Consider the following 17,625-nt stretch of genomic DNA (forward strand, 5'->3'; position numbering starts at 1 on the left):
TTGGATAAATTTCTAGACTTGCCCCAGCCCTGGCAAGCATCGTCCCTGGTGCTGCTGCCTACTGCTTCTCCTTGTTAGGACCTTGAGTCAATAAGCTTCAGTTTGCCCGAGTTCACTTTTGTATAGCACAATCTGCCCATTTTTTAAAAAATCACCATTGGTTCTGAGATCCATTGGCTTTTCAGTGGTGCCTACAAGTCCTTTTCCTTGAGGCCACTTCTGCAAGCAAGTGTCTTTGCAGTTGGGCATTTGAGAGCTTTAAGAATATGTGTAGAATACAACACACCTATGCATGTTTTATGCATAAATTGATTGCTTCTGGCTCTAACACAGCTAGAAGTATAGAGAAACTCTGCACGTTACACGAATTTCCCAGTTTCAGAGATGCTGTTGCTTCAGTTTCCTTACCTTTCCAGATGATAGGGAATTTTGGGGTTTCTTTTTGGTTGCTGTAGGTTTGCTCAGGTCTGTTTGGCCTGGCTGGGTGTTGTGGCAGATCCCCCGCCTGCGCTGAGCTGGCAGTGCTCCCATGACTCAGAGAAGAGGTGACTCCCACCAGCATTTGCTTTCCCTGTCATGCGCTTTGTATTTTACCACTCTCTTGCAGAGAAGGAGAAAACCTGTTCTCCCAGATCACCAGTCCATCGTTTTGCTTAAGGTAAATGTAGGAACGTATCTTAAATCAAGATTGCTGGCAACAAATGGCAGAGTCTGCATATTTTGATACTCTTTGATTGAACAATTCCACAGTAATAAATTCAACAAGAAATGTTAGCGCTGACTTTTTCCTGAAAGAGTTAGAAAATTTTGAAACATATTCCTAATGCTGGGACAGTTCTGAGAAAATTTCAGCCTCATTTCACTTTATAGTACTGTTGTTACAAATGTCATAGAGAAGTAACATGGCACTATCTCTAGAGAACAGACGTGATTATGTCTTTTGTACTGTTTATCTTGCATGAAAGAGAATTGCATGTAGTTCTGCAAAAATTTTTCACAAGGGATACGAATCCTTGTCCCACTCACGGGAGCTTTAAAACTCATTCCAGTAAGACTGTAATTTATATTTACTATTTAAATGAGTTCAGCAGTCTAACAATAGACTGAGAAAAACTTCATGTGAAGTACTTGCTACTGCTATCAGTGATTTTAAAGGCTCATCTTGAACCTTTACCTAAAGTGTGCACTATAGACTACTGCTGAGCAAAGTTGCTTATGGGTGCTCGTGTGTTTGCAAGACTGAAGCTCTGGTGGAGAAGCCCCAGCATAAGTAATTTTTTCCAACATTATCCTTGTTCCAGTGAAAGACTTTACATCTCCCCGGAATTATTGCACATCTCCATCTCTTGCAACCCCCATTTCATTTACTGATGACCTAAAAGAACACCCTTAGAAGGTCTTCACCTGCTGTGGGAGACGCTCTGGGGGAAGACACCGCCCGAAGCGCGGAGCATCTCGGCGGCAGCGCGGCGCTTGCGGGCGGGAGGCGGCGGGGCTGCCGGCAGGGGGCAGTCAGGGGAAGGGGATGGGGCCGGGGCTCGGCTGTCGCCATTTGTTCCGCGGGTGTCCGGGGGTGTTGCACAAACCGAGCACGCGGGCGTGCAGGAGGGGGTTTCAGCTGATTTCAGAAAATCAGCCTTCCGCCTTCTCACACTTGTAAACAAATAGGTTACTTTCGTGCTTCAATATAGTATCTTTAGCTGGAAATAATGCCTTATACTGCCTTTTATCTTGTAGTTTGTCAATGGTCGCTTCAGGTTTACGTCCTGCATAATGTTATATTTTGCTAGGAAGACGTCTGTTTCATTTAACTCATGTCATTTAACAAATAAGTCTTGATCGGAATAAAATTAATCGTGCACATAAATCCTCGCTTGCATGTCCATTAAAATGAAAATAGGCCTCTAGAGCATCAGTGTCAACTTGGCTATTCTTACCCTAAAGATTTAGTGTCTACGTCCATGCTAAATTTGTGACATATATCACTGTGTATCTGAGAAATCACCTGATTCACATGTATTGAAATACTGAATGTTTGTAGATGTCCGTTAACTGCATCCTGCTTGACAGAGATTAGAAAGTGGGCCCTTACGTTTTAAATAGGATATGCATATACTTAAAGAAAAGCCTACTTAGTGATTGAGGGGACACTTTCTAATCTCAGATACATAGCATGCCTTGCCTATTTACTATATATGGAAAACCATGATACTGAGCAGAGATTAGTGTGGCATTAAACCTGTGCAGTTGGCAATAAATTACCTGTATGATGATAAATATTTTAAAATATTTTCATGAACCGTAGAGTGTTTTTTTCTTCTTTTTAAGTATATCAGCAGCTTCCCTAAGCATTTTTCTAAAACCTCTATTTAAAAGCCAGTATGCAACTTTAATGTGACCTTTGGTAGGATGATTCACAGATTATTTTTGCATGAATAGTTTGATACCCACATTTGTTCTCTTTGTATTTGCAATTGCAAGTTATATGGGGATAATTAGTTTTGTTTTGGAAGCAACCACAATGCAATGGGAACACTGCATCTTTCACATAAGGTGAATTGCTTTAAAGTAGCTTCCTTTTTACTTGTTTTTGGCTTTGTTTTCCTTTCCTTCTGAAGAAACATCTTCATTGTTCTGAAGACATTGTCAACACTATGTAATCATCAGAGGAGGCTGATTTTTAAAATGCTTTGAGTGATAGAAACATAGTGCAAGATGTAGGGGACAGCATAATATTTAAATATTTGTAAAAATGTGATTAAAAATTTACATCAGCACAGAAACAAGAACATAAATCTTTCTCTTCCAATGATGTAATCTTACTGCAACAAGAAACCAAAAAGTATTCGGGTTCTTGGCTGGAACCTTGGGAGAGGCTGCTGTTCACCCCGCACAGCACTGTTATAGTCACGTGCTGCTCACAGACCCCTCCTTCTGCCAACTGAATAAGAAAAAGACTGGCTCTGCTACCACACCTTTTATTATTAGCTGAAGTAGAAAAAGTTAGAGCATCTTAGCATTCATTGTGCTAGACAATTCCTGTGAAAGCTACATGTACATTAAGATGCTTGTATGCTGAATTGCAGTGAAAACCCAATGCAAGAGGGATAAATCCTCACTTGGATGGTAGATGCAGTCTTTTTTTTTTAGTGGTAATTGTGTGACTAGTCTGCTGTTACTCCCTCATCTTTTTGTTTATGTAGCCTAGTTTCATGGAAAAAGCTCCTCAACCTCCAATCTAAGCCATTTTTTCCCCTGTGTCATCTTTGCAATATCTTTGCAGCAATGTTCTGTGTCAGCAGAAACACTGTTCTGTAAGGCAGCATTTGCTTTGTAACAGTTTTGAAACCTACTCATATAGTATAATGTTTGTTTTAACTAGCCTAGTAGTTTATTATAAATTCATTAGGGGTTGCATTTGGTAGCTGCAGTGCTCAGTGTTATATTTAATTGCTCTGTTCTTAAATGAATGAATGAGGAAAAGTGTTCACTGCTCTGAATTTAGCCACATGATCCTATCTCAAACTTAGGTCCTAAACCCCCCAAGCAATCATGAATTAAATTACTATTAACACATAAATATTACAGCTTTAAAAGCTGATTTAGAAAACAGTGAAAACTGTTAAATCGTGAACATCCTGTCAAAAGTGATGGAGAACTTTTTGTTCTGTACTTCCAGATTTTTAGTGCAATATTAATCACTAATGGAAGGAATTTCTTTTAATGAAGAACTGATTACCAAATAGGAACTTACCATTGAATACTTTTCATTTAGCACAGCTCAGCTGCTGGAGAAATAAATCCTCTCACTTATCACAGATGCTGAGCACCCATCACTTCTATAGAAGGTGATAGGCTATGAGAATGCTCAGGATGTATTGGAAAAGGCCTATGGTTAGCAACACCTCCTGGCAATCATTAACTGAAACAAAAGGGGAAGAAAAAATAGGTATTAATTAAAAATTGCTCTTCGACAGTCAGCTGCTTGTAGTTTCATATTGCTGAAGGGTGAAATAATTTGTGAAACAAGGAGACTGAAAAAAAAAAAGTTAAAAACCCCTCAACTTTTACAAGCAAAGGTGCCTACAGTTTTATGCAGTACTTCTGTTTGCATGATTCAATATGATCTGTACTCTGGTGGTTAAATCGGGAACACTTAGAGAAGGAGGATGCTGTCTTTTGGACTCTGCTGTGCTGCAGATTACAGCTATTAAGATGTTGGAGTGTGGCGAGAGAGCAGGAAAAGAAAAAGGCTGCCTTCTGGCTAAAGCAGTTGAATGCTTCTCTGAAACATGCCATGCTGCCTCTGCTACAGACTACTTGTGTGATTTTAGTCAACTCACATAAATCTTAACAGACAATCAAGAGCTGATCTGATACATGGTCTCCATTCTTAACTCTTGAAACCATCTAGCGTTTGCAGTTCTCAAGTACTCCCAGAAAGAATGAAAAAATTTCTTTGGTCGTATAATATTTAGTTAGCTGAAAAACGTTGTGTAAGGTACATCATGTTGGATGTAAAATTAAATGATGCTTGTGGCTGCAATTTGCTGATGTCATTTAGTCTGAATTAGTGATATATATTGGAAAGTAAAAAACAACCTCAACTCAAGTTGCGCAAAGGAAATGAGACTTTGAATCACTGGGATGCAATGGCAATATGAAGAAATACAGATTTTTCTGGGTGGCTGTTAGCAAGACTAAGTTAATTGTAAAGCTAAGTCTTAAGCAATTGGATACCTTCTTATTTAGAGAGGAACATCAGAAGTAGAAAATGTTTCTAAAACCGTGTCAGGAGAAAATATAAGGTATCAGACTATAAAGAGTGTCATCATCCAGAGTGGTTCGTAATGCTGTATTTTAGGAAATTTAAAAGAATTATATACAATTTAGAAACTTTTCATGAAGACCTGTCTTGCCAAATCAAGAAAACAAGCCAACCTAAAAGTACTATGCAACTGCTGCTTTCTTATTTCCGTAAGATAAGAAACACCTCCATACCACACAGGTTTGATACTTAGAATAGAATACATAAAAGGATAAAAGTTATTGAAAAGAAAACATTGTCAGGCCAAGGCCATTTGTATGAGATTCAATAAGGCCAAGTTCCAGGTTCTGCATTTGGGTCACAACAACCCCATGCAGCGCTACAGCTACCTGGAGGAAAAGGATCTGGGGGTGTTTGTCAACATCTGGCTGAACATGAGCTAGCAGTGTGCCCAGATGTCCAAGAAGTCCAATAGAATCCTGGCTTGTATCAGGAATAGTGTGGTGAGTAAGACTAGGGAAATGATTGTCCCCCCGTACTCATCGCTGGTGGGGCTGCACCTTGAAAACTATGTTCAGTTTTGGGCCCCTCACTACAAGAAAGACATTGAGGTGCTGGAGTGTGTCCAGAGAAGGGCAATGAAGGTGGTGGTGACAGGTTTGGAGGACAAGTCTTATGTGGGGTTGTTTAGCCTGGAGAAAAGGAGGCTGAGGGCAGACTTTATCGCTCTCTACAACTACCTGAAAGGACATTGTAGCGAGGGGGGGAGTCGCTGTCTTAGCAAACGATAGGACAAGAGGAAATGGCCTTGAGTTGTGCCAGGAGAGGTTTAGATTGGATATTAGAAAAAGGGTTGTTAAGCATTGGAACAGTCTGCCCAGCGAAGTGGTTGAGTCACCATCCCTGGAGGTATTTAAAAGATGCGTAGATGTGGTGCTTACAGACATGGTTTAGTGGTGGACTTGTCAATGTTAGGTTTAAGGTTGGATTTGATCTTAAGGGTCTTTTCCAAACTAAATGATTCTATGACTCTATATGAAATCTTTTATGGAAGAGGATAGCAAAACTTGTATGTTTGTTTCCTTCTGCAAGCATCTACCAAGGACTGTGGTAGACTTTTGCTTCTGCACAGCTATTTTGACTGTATAGGATGTGGCAAAAAGTGGTATTTCTTGACCCAAAGGTATTCTGAAAGAATTACTAGTTGTCAAAGGATGCCTTGAATAGGAACATCTTTCACCTCCTTAGCTTGAGAAAAGATGCAAAATGTTTTCATCACAGTAATTCGGCTCCTCTATTTCAAGAAAACTCTCATTCCTTCAGAATAAGGTCAAATGTTTTACAACTGAGTCCAACACCTTAAAACAAAACACCACCAACACCAGCCTAGCAAATCTGCTGTGTTGCTCTTGGGCTCAGCTATTAAATGATCCAAATGTTGTCTTCCACTGACACATTTTTCAGCCACTTCTTTATTACCTTATGTAAAAATCATGGAATAGGTTTCATTTTTTTTTCTTTTTAGCATGTTTTTCTCATGTTTAAACAGCTTTATGACAACCAATTTTAATATTGCTAGTATGTATGCTTTTTGAGAATGCCTGCTTGTTACTTGGTCCCTCTGGGCTAGAGCATGCACATTGTTGTATAAATTACGTGTAATTTACTTTACAAAAGTTGAACGTTCTCAAAGATCAGTTATTTTCCATACCTAACTGCTGTTCTCCTATTCTAGGACTGACACCTACATCTAACTTCAAGATAATTTTTGAGATATATACTTCCCTTGTCCAATTCTGTTTCTGTATCATTAACTGTATTTACCTGAGTTCTGATGTCTGATTACAAGACACATGTAAACCTTGTGCAGTTTTGTTTGTGTCTTTTTATATTTGGCTTTTCTTGATGTTTCTTTGAAAACAGGTTTTCCCTTCAGCAGGAAACAATATTTTACTATGTTTTTAATTTGTATCCTTCACTGCTTTATCTCACCATTTTTTAAGATTAGTGGGATATATTAGCTTTGAAGAATTTGCTTGAAATACAAGAAATTTTCTATGCTCTTGACAGCTCCCATGTAACTTGCATGGTATTGTTTTGGATTGCTCTTTTCTCCTGCCTGTCTGTTGGGTTTTGTCCCTTTGTATTTTTTGTATTTCTGTTGTTTCCCATGTGTTTTTTAAATCTGCTATAAACATTACATGTTTTTTGCATTAGTTTGAGTCCTCTGTGTGTGTTTCTCCTCGTTTGCTGCTTGTGGTAAACTCGTGCCTTGACTCACCTGTCATATGCTGTTTCATTGTTAACCATGGAGGGCCTTTCAAATACTCTACGTGGATAAGCATATCAAAAGTGGTAAAGTTTTGACAACTTATGTCTCCTTGTTCTCTCAGGCTTTATTTCAGACTACATGCACTCTGTATTCAGCAGATATGATTGCAGTATGTCTAGATAATATAGCTTGTGCCAAGTTTCATAGAATCCTAAAATTGTTAGAGTTGGAAGGGACCTTAAAGATCATCTAGTTCCAACCCCCCTGACATGGGCAGGGACACCTCCCACTAGAGCAGGTTGCTCAAAGCCCCATCCAGACTGGCCTTGAACACCTCCAGGGATGGGCCATCCGCAACTTCCCTGGGCAACCTGTTCCAGTGTCTCACCACCCTCACAGTAAAGAATTTCTTCCTGTTATCTAATTTAAATCTCCCCTATTTCAATTTAAAACCATTACCCCTCTTTCTGTCACTACACTTCCTGACAAAGAGTCCCTCTCTGGCTCTCCTGTACGCTCCCTTCAGATATTGAAAGGTGCTATGAGGTCTCTCCGGAGCCTTCTTTTCTCCAGGCTGAACAACCCCAGCTCTCTCAGCCTGTCTTCACAGGGGAGGTGCTCCATCCCTCTGATCATCTTTGTGGCCCTCCACTGGACCCATTCCGACAGGTCCATGTCCTTCCTTTGTTGAGGACTCCAAAGCTGGACACAGGACTCCAGGTGGGGTCTCATAAGCACAGAGTAGAGGGGTTGTTCTAGATGACTTGTGTATAAAGAGCCTTGAAGTCTTGGCAGCACAGCTGCCAGGAATCAATGATATACACAATACAGGCAGAGCACATGCTATTTTAAATCATCAGCTATATAGTAATATACATTATAATAATAAAAGCTTATTTTTAGCCCTCATGAAAAGGGATGATTTTTAACGATAGAACTCGATCTAACATGTAATTTTTAATCTAACTTAATCTAATCTAATTTAATCTAATGAATGCATTCAGCATTCCACAAACAATATTTTGTTTTCTAATAACTGTTTCTCATCTTACCTTTTAGATGCATTAATTGCAAAAATGAGATTGCAGAAATTAGGAAGACTTCTGAAAGGTTCTTACAAAGCAAATGAAGAGTTCACTGGTTAATTTAATATGTGAACAGTTCAAAGACATATGAAGCAATCTTGTTCAGCTTGAACAGAAACCAAGTTCATCTGTTCAGATATTATGAGGCAGAGTGTATGTAACGGAAAATTATGGGACATAATCATGAATGAGTCATTTGAAATTTTTAAAAAATAAAATCACAAGTTTTATTTAAATTGTTGACTCATCACTGATTTATTTTCCCAACTGTTCTATCTTGCTTGTCTGTCAAACCACATCCATGGTCATCTTAGTTTTTTCAGTTAAGCAGACAGAGCAAATATAAGAAAACTGTTCCGCCGTTTAATGAAATGTCTTTCTTAGTTGGTGTCCAAAAGCTTTGAGTTATAATTTGTGGTTTTGCTTGTCTAAACAAGAAATTGGTTCATCTGCCACCTGTTTGCTCTGAGGTTTAATGTTGTTCAATCTTATCAAACCACAGTTAACCGCTATTTCAGTGCTGTTTTCCATGCGCCAACTCAAAGGTTTGGAGTCTTGGTAAATGGACGGGAGTAGGAGTAAGATAAAATGTTTCCTTTTGATTTCCATCTGGATGTGCAGAGAAGGAGCAAGACATATTCTGTGATGGTAAGCTGCTATCTGTAGATGTAGAGACAGATAGTGAGAATGATTAGGGATAAGAAGGAATTTTTAAGAGAAGAGAGGCTGTCAGGATTAGCACTGTTCGGTTAAAGGAGAAATAAACCAGGATGTATTTATGTAAAATGTAATTGCTATAGAGGAGCTACACCAAATGTATCCATTTATTTTTTTTAACAGAATAGAGGCCAGTGGGTGAAGTTGAAAGACGAAAACATTTAAAACTGATGAAGTCAAACAAATTATATGTTGTGTGTAATTTTTTCTATGGGTATCTTTCCCATACAATATTGCTGAGAATATGTACTACATCAGACTCAGCAAAGGACTAAACTTTTATATGAATTATGCATGTTAAGTCTGTGGTTGGCTTCTGCCATTTTTTTTTCCAAACGAAAATTCTTCCTAATGAACTTCAATTAGGAAATTTTTCTACACATGACAAATACTGTGATTTTACTGTTCTATTAACCATAGTGCATATATTTTATATACCTTTTAGGTTCATTATATGCCTGGTGCTCTATAGTTTTCTAGGGATTTCCTATGCCACCTTAAGAACATATGAATTAACATTGCCATTACTTGACACTTACGGAAATTTAAAGCTACTTGATACTATATGAAATTCTAAACAAAATTCTGAGCTTTGAATTGTAATTAATGTATATTGTATCTGTTTAATGTCCATAAGATACATGTTCATGCTGCAATGAACATGAAATAAGCACTGATATAGTACTAGAATTAGGAAATGCTTGGCCTGAGGTTGCTGTGTTATTTAACCTTGTAGATATTTGTGTCACAATATCTCCTTTTAGAAAACCTGAGTAATTTTGCAGTTAATTTTGCCATGCTCCATAATGTTCTCTATCTTAGTCTTGGATGCTAAGCTTGCATGTCAGTGTAAAAGCAGACTGAATCTGGATGTGGCTATGAATTTGTTGCTGTGGATGTTGTTTTTCAGATCGTTTGCTTTAGGAAAGTATGAAAAGCCATTTTCAGGTTTGTGTGGTTTTGGTTTTTGCTTTACATACTTCTAGGAATAGTTATTTCTAATAGTAAATTTCCCTCAGGTGTATTTAATCAGTAGTGGTTTTTCATGTCCTTGATTATAATATTTTCTTGTCATATTTTGATGAATTGTTAACATTCAGTTCAGGCTGCCAGGGTAGGATTCACTGCACCTAACTTCAGACATCTACAGCGTAGGCATTTCTGTCTTTACTGCCTCCCACCTCTGTGGTGTGATTCATCTCAAACTAAAATAGTCATCCAAAATAGGTCAGAAGCAGTGCCCCTTGAAAGAGCCTGTCTTTATTGAGTTTAAAGGGAGCCTGTGGTAACGTACAGAGACACTGGCACTCACACAGCACGTGAAGCCCACCAGAAGACGCTGATGTTAATTCCTGCCGTTGCTTCCTTGAAAGAAATAAATGGAAAAGCTACTACATACATTGGTGAGGACCTTTCAATGTAGAGATGTAGTCCTTGCTCAATAGCAGCCATATAATTCTCAGCTTCCCACCTGGTATCACTCCTCCTGAAGCTCTCTGTGTATGAATAATAATCTCCTTTTGATCTAGCATCTTTATAGTCTCACCACTAAGCTTTCACCATTTTCAAAATGAGCTATGAGTGCAGGATACCAGGCAGCAGTCACCTGCTACCAGACAGAAGGGACAAGATCTTTTTTAAAGACGAGAGCAGTACTGTGACAGTATAACAATGATTAATTCAGGTTTTACTCCATTTTTATGCTTTTGTCAAGTAGCTATTTTTCCTGATCATTCAGTCCAAGTGCATGATTTTAGACCACGATCTTTAATAACAACGTTTCTTTCTTCAGTTAATATTGGTACATATATTTGTTAATTATCTGCCCATTTTCATCTTGATTTTCTAGCTATAGATTAAGTCACAAGAATTTCAAGAACATATATATTATACTGCTTATAAGTTTATGGCACTTTTTAGATGCATGGCAAGATAAATCATGAATAATACTGCTTAGTCACTTGCATGATGAATATTGAAGGGATATTTTTTGGCCTTTTTATGTCATCCAGACTGAATGCAGAAAGGAAATAAAAAATATTTTCATTTTTTCTATGGCCTATAAATGTTGCCTTTTAATTTTTCCTTCAAAATTTTAAGAAAGATTAATAAGGTAATTGAAAATCAACATTAAGTCAGCATTAATCAACACAGCGTGTTCTATGATTGGCCAAGTCTGAATTACAAAGGAAATAAAATCAAATATATTTAGTTCTATTTGAATGCACACTTCCTAGCACTGGAAAGGTATCTTTCAACTGTATTTTGTAATTTTCTTCCCAGAAAAATGCAACATTTGCTTCTACATAATAGGTGTGCAGTTGCTGGATCATTCTACATTTTTATAATAGCTTGTAAGGGGAAATAAATGCCTGCTGAGTCAAGAGCTGGAACAGCCATTTGCCTTCAGGACAGTGATGCCTGTTTTATAATCCCATATCTTTTCTGTGTTGGAAAGATGATTTTAGACAGTATCAGTACACTAACACTCCCACTGCACTTTTGAAAGGGAAAATGGTACCAAGAGGTTAAGGACAAGTGCAGAAGAAATAGGATACATTTTTAGAAGAGACACTGTTTCTGCTTTCTGCCATGACCCCTCATCTTTATAAGACTGTTTGACAATGAACCAATGTGCACTATAGCAAAGTCTTGAAGTATTTTCAGGCTAATATGTTATTACTGATATCTGGTATGTACTTAAAGAAAAAACAAGCACTAGAAGGTTTGATTGCTTGTCTTTAGATATAAATGAGAATTTTACATTTTCTGCAGAAGACTACATTTTGTGAATAGAGTTGGAGCAACAGGTCTGACACTTTCAAACTTGCTCAGTCACTCCAAATACCTGGCCTGTTATGTGTACAGCAGTGTGATTAATGCTCAAAATGGCATATAACAGCATAGCATGGCTGAAGCGACTTAGAGAGGCTATTCAAAGACCGAGCATCCTTGAAAATTAGATGAAAGGTATCTTCAATTAAACAACTGAATTAATTACTGCTTCTGAAAGTATGACTGCAAATATTGTTCCCTTTAACAGTCCTTTAGCAGATTCAAATTCCCAGGGTTGTAATCCCATCCAGAATTGTTGCTCTAGTTAGCTTCAGGACAGAACAGCTACTAGAGTAAATCTACTTTGGGGAATTTTATTAGAACTTCAGTGATATTTCAGTTCTTGCACAAGTAGTTTTATGGGATTTATTCTGGTCATTTATGTTTTGCCAGCTTATGTTCATTTCATTCAGAAATATGTTCACTGACACTATGGAATAATTACGAAATTTTAATCAAGAAAGAAAACAGACCTTCTTCTGCAAAGGCATACTGATACCCACAATCCTTACTCAAGCGAGTATTCCCAGATCCCATGTAAAATATAGGACTAATCAGTTGTGAATTTTAGCTTTTGATTCTGTTCTTTAAGTTCTTACTCAAAGGACCAGTTTAGCAACTTGCATCATTCATTAAGACAGAAGATATTTTCCAGATGGAGCAGAAACAGAAATAAATGACAAAGACAATTGGCTTGGTACATGCTTTCCTGACAGCCTTTATCTCCTAGATGTAATTCTGCTACTCATTTTCATTAGTAGTTTACTCTCTGAATAGTTTTTTGTACTTGTGGAAAATGATATATGTTAGCGTATGTGAAGATTGCAGAATTGGTATAAAATAAATTAATAGAATGAATATTAATAAAATAATACCAATAGGAAGAAAAAGTCTTTTTTGAAGAGAGGAGAGGCAGGTTAGAGAGGATATCTATTCATAGTGAGCTGTGCTAAGTTGTAGTGCTTGAACATGTTATCTCAAATTTGTATCTTCTTTTGTTTTCCATCATAGGCCCTCATCCTATTTTTAACCTCATGACAAGGTACATAATGTAAGATGTTCACTTAAAAAGAGAAAAACCTCTCTGCTGAGGATGATACACAGCCAATGATTATCATCTCTTATGTTCTTTCATAATTTCTCTCATCCTTAATGTACTGTGATCCTTTGCAGTAATTTATGTGATTTAGATTCTACATTTACTGGTAAGAAACAACTTGTTTTGCTAACTACAGTGATACCACTGTGTATAACGTTACAATATAAACAATTTAAAGGATGCAAATAACAGAAGTGATAGCTAAGTGATATGACACAGGGTGAAATAACAAGCTGGCTGTTTTCATTATTTGTTTGCTACCATTATTTTGGAGTTTTTGGTCTTGATTCATCAAGATTTAATTTTAGATTTGACTAGAATTTTATTAAAAATACTCAAAAATGCAGTCACTGCTATGATTCTACATTAAAAAGTATCTTTAATTCCAGAGAGACTCCAGACTTTTTCATGAAATATGTAGTTATGCCACAAAACAGAAATGCAGTCATTCCTGACATCAAAAGTGAATGGCAGAGGACACACGTTGTGTACTAAATATAGCCTAGTATCTGTGCTTTTGGCAGTTGAAACTGAAGAATTGCGGACAAAAGAATAGGTATCTTTTATAATCAGGTAAGATACAACTTAGTGGAGCAGAGATAAATCTTCCCTCAGTTTTTTGTTGTTCTGTTTCATTACACATTCTCACAACCCTCACAGTCTTCTCCTCCTTTTGCTATCACATTATGCTCAATGTCCAGAACACTTTTCTATATTCAAGCATTATGTTTTCATTCAGTTTCTTTTTTAGATTCACTCAGTGAGTCACTGTCATCAACTCATAACTTAAAAATAGATAAAAACAGTATTTATACCGGGTTCATTTCACTTACCTAATAAGCTTTTGTGTACAATCTTGATTTACTGATGGTCAAGTTGTATAGAGGAACCACAGGCCAATGTTCAGGAATTTTAAGTGTTTCAAGAAAAATGAAGTGGTACTTTGGATATTTCATCCCAGCTTTGTTGAACCACAGGGAAAGGGCATCAGGTATAGAACTATTTAATCAGTAAGTCTTGAGAGTGTGAGAATTAATTTCTCAGGCCTGTGATGACCAGAACACTGCAGGCCACTGCTGCACTAGAGTCCTAGCTGTGTTCAACAGAATGTAAAAAAGAAAGGGAAATTTTGCTTCTGCCCAAGCTAACAAATTGCAAAATCAAGCATTGTGTCCTTTGGACTTACTTGCATTTTGGTTGCGTTTGATGATTGTTGATTATGGACTGCATACTTGATAGGTTGTAGAAAATGTATTCTGGATTACCTCCTATATTCATAAACTCACTTAGATATTTTCTGAGTGATTTTAATTTTATTGCCCTTTTATACATAGAAATAGCATTAGAAAAAATGAATTCTGGAGTTTGCTATTTAAAATAGAAATGGTTATGAAAATTTTAAGTTGATTAATGGATTGGTTAGTGGACTGTTTTTTCAAAATAATTGCAATGCTTGGTAAAATGTCCCAGTATATGCAACAAAGCAAGGGTACTTCAAAAAGGAATTATACTCATATTTGCATTTCCTCTAAAAGCTTCAGTCATTCTTCTTGTGCTTGAAGAGGAAGCCATTGTAGAGAATACACCTGGTGAGACATGTTTTATCCTTTACTAGTACTGACATACAGTTTATACATCTAACAGAGGTACTTTGTCCTGCAGGATACTTGCCTTCATACGTTACACACAAATCCTGATGCTGAGGTTAAAATAGGGCTCATAAGAACCTACTGACCTAGTACCAGCACTTTCTCTTGTAAGACACACTTACATTGTGTAAGACAAAATGTACAAGCATTGGTATTTGTATATTCAAGATACAAAACAACAAAGAACAATAATGGAAAATGTTGATAATCAGCTCTTAATTACAGAAACGGGCTTTGCTTATCAATAAGATAAACTCATCTATTTCTACAAGTCTTCCATTCTAAAAGGTTTTCTCTTTGTACCAGAAGGCTGGAAAGGAACAAAACTGCCTTGTATTATGTTTCATTTTCCTTACTTCTCTCTCCCACTTCACTTTCTGAGAGCTATACCAGCTGGGAAAGTTTCTGACATTTGCTATGTGTGAGTTTCATATGTTCTTTAAAGTATATCCATTTGTCAGATAATATGTTTTTGTATTGCTTTTTTGATGGAAAAAATGGAAATACTTTTGTGGTAGAACTTAATTAAATTAACTAAAAGGAACTGTAAATTAATTTGGATATGGTGAGCGATTAGATCCACTGTGTGGCTTTATGAAGATATTCATTGCAATTTGATAATCAATTTGAATATCTTTTGTCTGAACTGTGGTCGTTTTAACATCTTTTCAGCCATTGATAGTTGGAGTTCAGAACTCTTTAAACATTGTTTTCAGATTAAAACAAATTCAGGGAATTTTAGCCACATAAGTAGTAATGTATCATGTGTTACTCCTTCGATATTGATGTCTACATTAGCAGATACTAAGGAAACATCAATTCAAGTACAGTATTGTAGATTTTGGAAGGTTAGTAGGGTTTCTGTGAGTCTGTGAAGTAAAAGTGATGTGATCTGGGTTTAATGTGAAAGCTCTTTAATGTTCTGAAAATCACACACTCTCACTGCTCCTGGGGGAAGGCACGTTTCTTTAACATGGTTTTCCCTGATAGAGACAGAAATGAGAACAGTATGTGATATAAAGTCCATGTTTCTGGATAATTACTCACCTAATTTAATGAGAGCTGGTGATTTAAATCTTAACTCAAAACATCTGCTTTTCTATTGCACTGCATTCTGAAGATAAACTATAGCACACAAGCACTAGCATATTAAAAATCTATATGTGTTTGTCAATTTTAAAAAGGGTATCAGTCAAAGATATGTTTTTCTATTTTCAGAGTTATTTCACATATATATATAAAAATATCTAGAGATATATTCCTTCTTTTTTTGATGTGTAACTTCCTGTTTTTGTAATACTTATATATATACATATCTACATATGTCAACATATATCTGATAAAAAAAGAGGAGGCTACACATCAAAAAAGAACACTAGGGTTTTTTAAAAAAGTTATACCACACTGAAAGTTTTGGAGAGAGGTATCTAATTAAAATGCAAAATCAACATAACATACACAATATAGATTCAGAGCTTGGTAACTCATATTTAAAACTGGAACTAAAGCCATCTCAGGAGCATTGCCACGTCGCATGCTTTCTAACATTCAAGATTTTCTTTTCATATAGGAGTTTTCTTTTTCATCTACTACAACTATTTCACAGAATAATTAAATCATTCATTGGAAGACTTATTGGAGCAAATATTTGAATTGGGATTACGTCCTTTGTGAGCACTTCTGCCACTGAGCTGTAGCAATGCTCCATGAGTCTGTTTCTCGGTTTGTCCTGTTGGGTCTGTTCAGTTTCCTTTATTCTGTTCCACTTTATGCTCACTTTCAGGCCGTGTTGCTTGATACCCAGCTTAGTGGTTGTGGCATTCAATTAGACATGGGAGACCTGGTTTCAGCTCCTTGTTCCGAAGAGATTGCTGAATCCCAGTTTTGGGGCTGCTGGCTTTTCTGAAATGTGACTGTCTCTCTCTGTAATTGTGAACACGCATTCTGCCACGCATCAGTTCATACTTTACTGAATTTACCTGTACTCTGACTCCTGAGAGGATGCCAGCTTCATGTTTTTCAGAAAAACACTGTTTCACACAAGTGTTATATCAAAATTGCATTCTGAGTCCATGAGGGTCCTGCAAGAACATGGTGTTGGCCTGTTTCATAGTGAGCTAAAAGAAAGTTTTTAGGCATTACTGGGAGCATTTTCTCATGAGGTAAAAGTTAGTGGAGAGAGAGAACAACAGTTATAATGCCATGCCTTCTCTCCACATCTAAACTGATTAGCTAGGGAGATGTGTTTATTGAACTTAAATGAGGGGGGTTGGGGTGGGGTTTTTTTGGTGGTGGCGGAATTTTTAAGTGCAGATTCCTTCACCTAAGCAGGAAATCCAAAACAACAGATAAAAGTTCAAGAGCAGTATTTCAAAAAGCAGTATTTTTTTCAAAATAATGGGTGGCTAAGTCATGGTGGACAGTGATCCCAATAAGAGCTCCCAGTGGAAGGCTGCAGCTAGATGTGCAGTCCTGGAGGAACAAATAGGGACCTAGCAAGTCAAAAGACAGCAACAGTACTACGATCATGGAAGGAATTCTTGAGTTTGTCCTAAAGAAGTTATGTTTAATTTTGATATTGACAATTTCTTAAAGATGCTGATGATATTTTTTCAGCAATGAACTAGTTTAAGGTTTAGCAAATGCCAATATGGGAAGATGAACTGGGTTTCCTATATCCCTGGCAGAAATAAGGATTAAAAAGTTATGAAAGTTGAAGCAAGAGAAGTTCAAACTAACAGTTATTTAGTTGTGAAAGTAATTGTCTATTGGAGAAAGTTATGTGGAATTTTGCATGTGAATTCTTCAAATTTTGCATTTGATGAAGAAACTAAGAGGTAAATTTCTGTCATCTTGCAGGGCAAACCATCTTAAGCATCCACAAAAGAAACTTTATTCATTGCACTGCATGAAATAGCACATCTTTGGTAGATAGATTATAAAGGAGGAAGTATCAGCTCAGAATAAAAGGTTCTATACTCAGATTACCAGCAATATGGTATCTTTCCTTTGACCAGTTGAGGGACCCCTTTGCTAATACCAGCATCTAGATTTTCTGGGAGAACTCAAAGAGGGGAAAATAATCTGTAATCTGAAATCTAGGTTTCAAGAAAATGTTCCAGATAGTACTTTTGCTTTGTTCAGCAAATTTTATAGAAGCAACATCATGGCAATTATAAGAAATTGTTAGATATGACTTG

The 17,625-nt window shown here is 36.9% G+C and overlaps 1 protein-coding gene across 7 annotated transcripts in view; it reads left to right on the forward strand.

Moving 5' to 3' along the window:
• Positions 1-17,625, forward strand: part of PPFIA2 (protein tyrosine phosphatase, receptor type, f polypeptide (PTPRF), interacting protein (liprin), alpha 2) — a 326,824-nt gene that overhangs the window by 82,020 nt on the left and 227,179 nt on the right. The window lies entirely within an intron of this gene.

Source organism: Calidris pugnax, unplaced genomic scaffold, assembly GCF_001431845.1.
Source record: "Calidris pugnax isolate Ruff unplaced genomic scaffold, ASM143184v1 scaffold44, whole genome shotgun sequence".
NCBI lineage: Eukaryota > Metazoa > Chordata > Aves > Charadriiformes > Scolopacidae > Calidris > Calidris pugnax.